The sequence below is a fragment of the Poecilia reticulata genome, linkage group LG7 (genome assembly GCF_000633615.1).
Source record: "Poecilia reticulata strain Guanapo linkage group LG7, Guppy_female_1.0+MT, whole genome shotgun sequence".
Taxonomy (NCBI): Eukaryota; Metazoa; Chordata; class Actinopteri; order Cyprinodontiformes; family Poeciliidae; genus Poecilia; species Poecilia reticulata.
In genome coordinates this window covers 4,399,778-4,409,736 of record NC_024337.1, presented here as the reverse complement: position 1 = coordinate 4,409,736, position 9,959 = coordinate 4,399,778, and the positions used below count along the sequence as shown (strand labels likewise).

The 9,959-nt window shown below is 39.8% G+C and overlaps 1 protein-coding gene across 4 annotated transcripts in view; it reads left to right on the top strand.

Annotated features, from left to right (window-relative positions):
• Positions 1–409: 409 nt before the first annotated feature.
• flna (filamin A, alpha (actin binding protein 280)) overlaps positions 410–9,959 on the top strand; it is a 53,759-nt gene continuing 44,209 nt past the window's right edge. For 3 of the 4 annotated variants that reach the window (XM_008412903.2, XM_008412902.2, XM_008412900.2), the window contains exon 1: positions 410–613. The gene's annotated coding sequence lies outside the window, so the exon portion shown is untranslated. The remainder of the gene's footprint in view (positions 614–9,959) is intronic. The other variant, XM_008412901.2, reaches the window with a different exon arrangement.

Here is a 9,959-nt window from a genome sequence, read left to right as displayed (position 1 = left end):
CACACACACACACACACACACACACACACACACCCACACACACACACACACACACACGCACACACACACACAGCTCCCCACTTTCTATCTGAGCCACAGGCGATGACAGGAAAGAGACCCGGCAATGAGGGGATCTGCTCATGCACACCCCCCGGGGTACAGTAAAGATGGGGTAGATGGTAGATGACATCATACCTTGAAAATCCCGGAGGCGCGGTCATTACATCACCTTGTGAAAAAGAGAGAGAGAGAGAGACAGTAAGAGAGAGACGGAGTTAGAGACACCCCCACCTCCTCTGATCTTTCACCCGTTTACCAATTAAGGCTCTCACGGTGGAACCCAGAGAGAGAGAGAGGGAGGGAGAGAGAGAAAGAGAGGCGGAGGTAGAAAAGAGCAAAAGAGCCGACGGACTATCTCTTTCTTTTCCGTTACACCAACAGTTCAAACCATTTCCCCAATCGGGACTGCGTGGGGAGGAGGTCCGGGACCCACACACATACACACACACTCACACACACACACCCAGTGTGACCGCAGTGACTGCAGCGCGCCCTGACTGAGCGGACCGCGGAGAGACCCACGCAGATCAACACGCAGGTGAACGGTCCACAGGTGAGTCTGGCGCTTGCACGCGCGCCGGGATCTGCTGCTCCCAGCCTCTTCTGATGGAGGTGTGTGTGTGTGTGTGTGTGTGTGTGTGTGTGTGTGTGTGTGTGTGTGTGTGTGTGTGTGTGTGTGTGTGTGTGTGTGTCGCTGCCTCTGGATCAGTTCTACCTGAGGTTCTGCTGGTCCCATGCTCGGGGCAGCTGGAGAGGTCAGGCTCCATGTCCAACTATTTATTATCTATTGTTGATTGGGATTTTCATGACCTCCTACGCACAGCGGTGTCCCCCGGAGTCAGAATTAGGGGCTCGGCACCAAATAAGGAAACACCGTCCCTCGCTCCTATGTTAAAGGAGGGGTTCCAAGTAGTGGTCACTTGCGCCCTCAGCCGCTGGGAGCGGGCCCTACACGGAGCAGGAGGGCCACCTGGTGCCTGGAACGGTGAAGCCTCCAGGAACCAAGTCATTCTGAAGTCCCTGCTTCGAAATAAGGATGTTTTCATGCGGTGTTATTATTATTTGGTCCATCTGACAACTAATTAATTGCAGTCACAATGCAACTAATGTTCTTTTACAAAACATAAGTAAAAGAACATTCTTAGCAGTTACACTCATTCAGTATCACTTTACCCGATTACCAGTCCAATCTAAAAAAATACTCAGTTAAAGGCAGTCTTGTATTTTTAAGTTCTTTTCTATTTTAACATGTGTCTCTTAAAGTTGTTAATCATTTGTCTTCTTAATTCCTTCACTCTGGTCAATGTCAGCTAACGCCATTTTAGGGTAGTTAATTTATACATCAAATTCTGTGCTTTGTTTAACTCTGTGCTGCACTGCCACAGAGTTGCTCACCCATTGGCTACTAGAAATACAGAGATAGAGATACAGAGATACTAGAGATACAGGCAGAAGCCCAACAAAACCTTGAATAGGAATAACAAGGCTCAGACAAACAGAAGCAACGGATGTATGGATGCAGTACAAGTCGACAAACCAAATACCCTGCATTCATAACTAATAGTTATTCCATCAACAGATTCTCCCACCTGAGCCATGTGTGTCTGGAGATCCCCCAAAGTTACACTGGGCCTCTTGGTTGCTTCTTCTATAATTGTTTTCATAGCATCTTGTCAGCGTAGTTGTACTGGCAGGTCTTGGTAGGTCTGCAGGTGTCATGTTCTTTTCATTTTTAAAATGATAATGACTGAAATATTTTGAATTTTTTGTTGCTATATGATGAAATTTAATACAGTTCAAAGTAGGAAACAGTTCAGGGTTCAGTAAATGTTCTAAATCACTAATGTCCCAAATAAAACGAACAATGCCATCCCAAATTCTAAATTTCAGTATCACAGTAATAAGTTGAAATAATTTCAACCAAAATTTGAATCCCATGTAACAAAAAGTGTAAGGAGCAAATCTGAGTAAGATCCATCGACAGCTATATGTCTCCCCAAAATATATTTTTTATTGCATTTTTTTGTTATTTATATTTTGGCTTCGTTTTAAGCCATCAGTCAAACTATACAATTCTACTATACACAAACTCCTTTTAGTTGTCTGAACACAATGCTCCACACAGAAATACCCCTAGAAATGTCTACTAATAATAATCTGTATTTTTGTATCCCTCTGTACTGTCAACTACCAGTTTAAAAAGCAGTTAGGCTAGCTATGCTAAGCTAAGCAGCTAGGTTGGACTATGCTAGCTTGTTCTAAACATTTTTATGCTAGAAATGTGATAAAACAACATGTAGCCCAACCAGTTTGAGTCAATTCCTCTGGACCTTTCAAACCATGAAAGCTCAACTCATCTATATAAAGAAAGTACAAGAATTGATTAATTTGTCTCTAATTAATCATATATTTTAACACCATAATAATGTTAATACACCAAACTAGGCCCAACTTTATTTGAAATGACATGACTTTGGATGGTTTTGTATTGTGTTTCACACTTTTTGGATTTCTTGTACTTTGTGTTTTGGTTTCACATATTTAGGAGATCAACCTCTTTGAATCATTCTCCCCTGGTCTCCAGTCTGCTAACCCCCCTCATAATTACCAAAACCTCTAAAGTTAGTGTAGTGCTGCCAGGTTTGAGACAGGTGCATTTGGGTTTTTAAAGTTTTTATTCAAGGGATTTTGCATTTAAACTTCATCGTCCACAAATGGGTCCTGAATTTAAAATTGTAAATGTTTTCACTTTGTTTACTGTTTTAAGAGGCATCCAGTCTTGGCATTTCAGGCACACTAGAAACAGCTGGTTGCTTCCATACATACAGGCCACAGTGATGGAACAGGAACTTGTAATTAACTTTGTGTAAAAGTGCGTTTGTGCTGGACGGGTGTCTGTGCCTAATTTTGTCTTCTGGATGTGCAAGGTTGTTAGAATGATTAGAGGGTAGACGGCTTGTGACACTCAGCGTCCAAGAGCAGCAAAGTGCAGGTAGACACAGCTCCTGAGGTTGCCCTAGCAACCATAGCATCCTATGGTAGACATAAGGTGCTGAGCAGCAGTTGTGAGTTCAAAGAGGCACAGGAAGAGAACCCTCAACCTATCTCTGCTGCCATTGCCCCCAGTTCTGGCAGGCGAGCAAAACTAAGATGGACCGAGGGAAGGAGGGTACCAGAGATCCCCAGGTCGTCCCCACACTTTCAGCCTCCACTCAGGCCTGGGTGGTTTGTTTTGCAGAGGCCAGAAAAAAAACTGTGAATACAGAGAAACAAAATCTGCGGTAAAGCTAAAGGAAGAGGTGACTGGCACAGGATGTGTGAGACATAAACAGACGAAACTTATCCTTATTTGACACGCCATTGTCTGGCTGCATGCAGTTGATGCCACCGCCGGAAAGTCTGCAGAAAGTAAAGGGAACAACCAACTTAGCTCTAATCTGTGCCTCTGACTGGCTGTCTCCACACCGCCGTGTGTCATGTGGTTAGCGGTGTTGTCTCGTCTTGTGCCTAACTTCCTGTTCTGACATCTGCAGCATTCAGTTTCTGACTGATAGGGTGTGGTTAGCTGTTCAGATGTTGGCATTGCAGACATCTGCTTTGAGATCAAGTGTGTCTCACATCTGATTGATTATATTCAAGTTTGTTTTCTGCACCTTCCCACTTAAATTTGCACACCATCCCAAGTTGTCTTGTAATTTTGTTGATCAAGGAGATAATACTAATATAGGAGTTGTGTTCATTCCTGTCTTTGACTAAAGGCCATGATGTGTAAGGTATGTGGTGAAAGATCAATGCAATATTCAGTTAGTTAGCTAATCTTTAGAGCTATCTCTTCAATTTCTTCTTTCAATGTTTTTGTTTTATGACAGTAAGTCATTAATGTTTTCTCTTCCTTAATTTCTATCCTGTGTAGAATAGAAAGCTTTATTGTAGGGGTGCACCGATTCATTGGTGCCGATGTCTTTAAATTTGAGAGATTGATGATTGGCCGACACTTATCCACCAATCATTATCGACCTCAGCAAAGGTCTAAAAATCAGCCACTGTCCTCTTCTTCTCTGCTGTGAGACAGGTTGGACTGCTAGACCGGTTCACCAGGATATGTCTGCACGTTTTAAGTTAACAATAGTCACCCCACTGTTACCAACTGAGCAACTTTCTTGCTATATTTAGCAACATTTTAGACAAAAAAAATTATGTCAGCCAAAACTGGAATCGGCTGTTCAGGTTTTTTTAAAGATTGGCAATTGACCAGAAAACTGCCATCTGTGCAGCCCTACTTCCTGATTAACTTATCGAGAAGATAACAGAGGCAGCTTTTGGGGAAAGGGTGCACAAACCCTCCAGTGCTATGGTTGGCTGCCATGCTATTGTTTACATCTCAAAGTTGAAAAACTGGAGTTTAAATATCACAGACCGGACACAGGAGAGTAAAGAGCAGACGGACATGTCTGAAGGGTGGTCAGACAGTTTTACTGACCCTGACTCTGCTGAGAGGTTGTTACAGGAAAAAAAATAAAAAATTTCTTCCCACTGTCACCAAGTGCTGCAACCATAAAACTGCTTTGTACTTATCCAACGTATATAGAGGTGATTGTAGAAATTAATCCCTGACGTTTTCCCAGAGACATCAAGTTACAAACATTCTTCTTTTTCTGATTTCTTTAACGTTTGGCAGCAGATGGCTCAATAATCAATAATTGATAATTACACGCTTTAGACACAAGATCCAAAGTAAATGCACAATTGTTTAAAGAGGGATTCCAAACTATGTTGAATTTTCAATAAATCAAACTGCAAGGCTTCATGATAAATGAAATGTACACATTGTAATGAGACAAACTTTTAGTTTCTTTACTTCTCTGTAATGTTAATCCTACTTTACTAAGATTCATTTAAATTTTGGTATATTTTTGACTATCTTTTATTCAAACTATATTTTGGTAGCTTTATAAACAAAACAAAATGTTGACTTTTAAATTCATTATTTTTATTTTTTTACAATGGAAGAACATCATTTAATTCTGTGTACAGAGAATAGCCCAAGGTTATGCGTTTGTAAGCTTTAGACTGTAAGAAAACTAATCTGTAAAAAAATAAAACAAATGTCCTGGCAGACATTTTCTTTTTATTTAAATTGTATAAACATTTAAGTCCATTTTAGAATAAATTTAAACAGGTTTACAGTAAAATGTATTCTGTTAATTCACAACTAAAATTTTCTGTATTTTTACAGTAAATCTCCTGTTTATACACAAACACCTTAGCTATTTAAAAACTGATCATTTCCATATGTTTTGCAGTGCATAACTTATAACTTCTCAGTTTGGTGTGTCATATTCAATAAATTGGAGTATTACTGCAAAAATCCTTAATTCATTCTTTCGATTCACCACAGAGCCCCTGTTGTTGTATTATTGCGTCATTCTGTTTTCTACCTCAGAAGATAGAATGATGTTTATGTTTGTTATTTACGATGATTTTCTGCTTGCAGTTAATGGAGAAAAAAAACATTTAAAACTAGAATATCACATCATACCAACAAAAACATGCATACAGAATTATTGACTTAGTAAAAAAAATTATATATATTTAATACCTGGCAAATGGATCATTTTAATTGAGAACCGAGTCTCATTAGAAGGCATGTTCTAATTTACTAAATACGGTGTTTAGTTGGTGGAGCCAGGGGAGCAAAGTAGAAATCACAGGACCATGTTTGGCCGCTGGATGGAGCCAGACAACGTTCCAGTTCTTCCTGTCCGTCCAGGCCTGTGCAGTGTTCTTAGTCATACCTCCTCACTCCGCCCGCTGGCCTCCTGTTTGTTCCCCAGATTCCTCTGAAACAATAGAACAGTTCACCAGCTTCCTCAGCTCTCACTATCTAACAGCCATGAATTTTATTTGCTCTCGGAAGTTCAACAAGAGTAGAAACCAGAAACTATCCAAGCAGTCCAAATCTTTGACTAATGCCTCAGTTTATCTTTTCCTGTTTAATGAAGCTTAATTTGCGTTGCCCGTTGCCCGACTATTGCTGTCATAAACCGAGTATTTTAATAAAGCCTGTATATTATTTTGACAAGGTAATTTGTGATGAAAATTGCTAATTTACACACCAACAGGGAGCAGAGCTCGACTGCCTGAAACGAGCTAACGCCATTGTTCTATTGTTTTAAATGGAGCAGTGAATATGGAGGAATGCTGGTGCCACGCTGTGAGTTACAATAACAGGACTATTTTATTGGGGGGGTATTTGGGATGTGGGCTCCAGGGTTGTTATGGGGTTGAGGAGCATTCCTCAGATTCTCCTTCACCAAACAAACACACACACGCACACACACACATGGACCGAAACATTTTTCATGGCCCCAGGCCACACTGTGGCTCCTGGCACAGATCTCCTTATTTAGTCAAAAATGGCTGTGGTTAGATTTCTCCTTCCACCACAGTTAAAGAAAGGAAAATATCTAAAAGTAATTAGGATGTTGTTATGATAGATTCCTATTAATAAAACATTCTATGACAGATCAGTATTTAATGTGCACTACTGGATTTTGTTTTTGTTATTAGCTAATCACAGTCCATCCTTACACTGTAGCAAATATTTGAACGCTCCACCCTGACTCATGATGAGGTGGACGACCATCAGAGTCTGACCCGGCGCCTGTAGCTGGGCCTCATCCTTCAACAAATATACTTTGTGTGGATGTTTTGTGTACAGAGGTTTTATTTATGTGGACATAAAGAAACCATATGGGATGTTTTCTAGTTGGACGAGCAACAAAATCAATTTTAGTGCATCAGGGAAATGTTTTCCAGCACTTTTTTCCCTGGATGTTGATCTTTTGGCTCGGACCATTTAGCCCTTGATTTCTTTGAATTTTTACTCTTTGTGCTTCATGCTACAGGCATCAAAGTAAGCTCCAGCTATGTTGACACAATCAGGCCTGCATGTCACGCTAACAATTTTTTGTTGGACTATAAATTGTCCCAGTAATTATTGCGATAAATGACAATATTGATGTTCTGAGAGCATTTTCAACCACTGTGTTGGGAATGGTATAATAAAGCAAGTTGGTTTCTTAAAGATAAATAAACTTTAACATCAGAAAATTTAACACTGAACCTGAAAGTTTTTTTTTTTAATATCCAAAGTAAAACACCACAATCAAAAACAATAAATAAAACGGAAATAAAAATGACTTATACAACAACAAAGTGTTTTCAGTGAGAGGCTTGTTCAGATGATCTGTAATACTGACTGTTGTAGGAGGTCCTTTCTGCACACAGTTATCAGTAAGTCTTTGTTTAGTCCCAGGAGGTCAAAGGGCACGAGGCGGGGGTACATCCTGAACAGGTCGCTGTGGAGGGACACATGCATTGAGAATTTGAGCGTGTTTTGGGGAGAACATTGTGAACAACATGCAGAAAACATCAATCCAGGATCCCAAATCAACATCCTGCAACATGAAATCAAAAAGAGTAACATTTCAAATATTGCCAACAAAAAAACGAACTAATTGCATAAGCTTTGAGCATAAAAGAAAGATAAACAATAATGTTGTTCTGCTGTTATGTAAAACAATCTGAAGTATCACTATGACATCACCTCATAATTTACTGATATGAGAGGAAATCAGGCGTCTAGACTGAGCAACTGGCTGATGTTCACTGTAACCTCTTCAACAACACACACTCGTTTTCTAGCCAACATTTGGCTTGTGTTCAGCAAACATAACTGATACTCCCCGTGGATATCTGCTATTTATTATGCCCTGGACCCTGGAGCTCCTATGAACTCATATCCTCACAGGCACCATGAGGAAAGGTCTGTTTTTGGTGTTTCTGCTACAACGTCTTGGTTTATGTGCTTTTTCCTTCTATCCCAGTAAGGCAATATAAAGATCTGAGTGAAGCTTCCAGATAATCAGGGGGAAATCTGAAAACACCATAATCTGCCTTTTGTTCACCACATCAAGAGATCCCTACAGTTCTTTCTTTTTGAAAAGACAAAATCATAAAGTCTCTTATCATAACTTGTCCACTTTTCAGCTTTACTCAAAGTGGGACAACAATCTCAGCAAGCCGTTTGATTTTCAAGCAGCCTAAAGTCTAGAATGGAGATTGGAGAGAGGAGCGCTATCGTTGGATGAGCAATGCATTACAGGATGTTGCCATATCATCTGACGGTCCAGAGACAAGAGAGGACAAGCAGTCATAATATGCAACGCCCCGTGATTAGAGATTAGGGTTAACCAAGAGGTATTTGAGGGTACCGTTGAGTCAGGATATGGTGAGTTATAATCAGAAAGCCACTGGGAAACTGGTCAATACAGTTAAAGGTCTGTTGACACCCAACATGACCACCATCAAACTCCAACAAGCTCCCTACTGACTCAAAGCGGCATTTTCTGTGTCTGCTGCCCTTCATGCTGTCCAGTGACAGTGGGATGCTCTGGAAACTGTCTGGAACACGTTGATATTCTCATTAAACTTACACTTAGAGCCTCTCATGCTCATTCTAGATGTGGCAGTAACTTCAAAATTAAATGATAACATTGCTGCTTTGGTCTGATGTGGAGCAAATAACATCCAAAGTGAGTCATCCTGCTGGGAAGATTCCTTCTAGCTGTTTGTTGGTGAGTGTATTTCCTGATTGCACCGGATCTAACCAACTGGGGAATTGCCTGCACTTCTGCATAAACAAATAACATCACAGGGCTGATGTCACAGAAACAAGAAAGAAATCTTTTAAATATTCGATCTGTTTCTGTCGCAGTTTGTCAATTATCACAAAAAACCCCACACACATTAATTGTTAAAATACAGCCAATAAAGCCAGTGTTGTACCTTGTTACTTCTGGGAGGTTAAAATAATATATATTTTTTTTACCTTAATAACTAAAAAAATAACTTTACATATTTTAGATTAATTTAAATTATTTTACATGTTCTCATTCAACAAAGTAAAAATTTTGAAATGAAAGTAAACAAATCTGCACATCTAAAAAACATTTAAACAAAAAATAACAACCTAATAAAAGTTTTCCATCCTAATAAAAGTTTTTCAATCCAGAATAATCTTTCTGAATATAAATTCAAAACTTTCAAAACGTACAAGTTTAGAACAACATCCAATACACTAATTATAAACGTGAAAATTTCCCAAATGCATTTATTAGTGAGCAGAACAAAACAAGTTTCTGGACAACGAAGATCTTCTCTATAGCAGCAGACGTCCCTTGCTACTTAATCGTGGCTAACAAGGACTCTCATTGTTTCTTTCATTTAGGCTTTGAGTTTAGAACCAGAATCAGAAAGAAATGTGTCTTACTGGAATCTATTCTAACCTGCAGCTAAGCTCATTGGATGCCTCGGGCTTAGAAAGCTTAGCTTGCTAGCCAGTTTGAAATTAGCATGGCGTTGCTAAAGCTGGACAAACATGTTATTGTTGTTTTGACATGTAATATTTCTCAGGTACAAGTGTTTTGATCCCTATCCAACATGTTCCTGTGAACCCTGACGCCTTGCAGGAATTACAGTGCTAACTTTAAGCAGTGGATTACTGCGTGTATGGATTACTTTACTGCAGCAGTAATCCATATATGGAAACAGTATGGATTACTGCTGCAGTAAAGTAATCCAATAAGCCATGACAGTATGCTATGAGACAGATAATCAGTACAAAAAATCAATCTCCCCTGTCTCCTCCCGGTGCTACTATTGCTGTGTAAAGAAATGCACCACCCAAAAACAACCAATCAGAGCCAGGAAAAGGTGCTTAGTGCTGTCAATCATCCTCATGAATGCACTGCTCAATATGGTAATGGTTGAGAAACAACTTCCCATTACAGGAAAACTATCATCTGCCATCATCGGTGGCCATGCTAACTATCCTG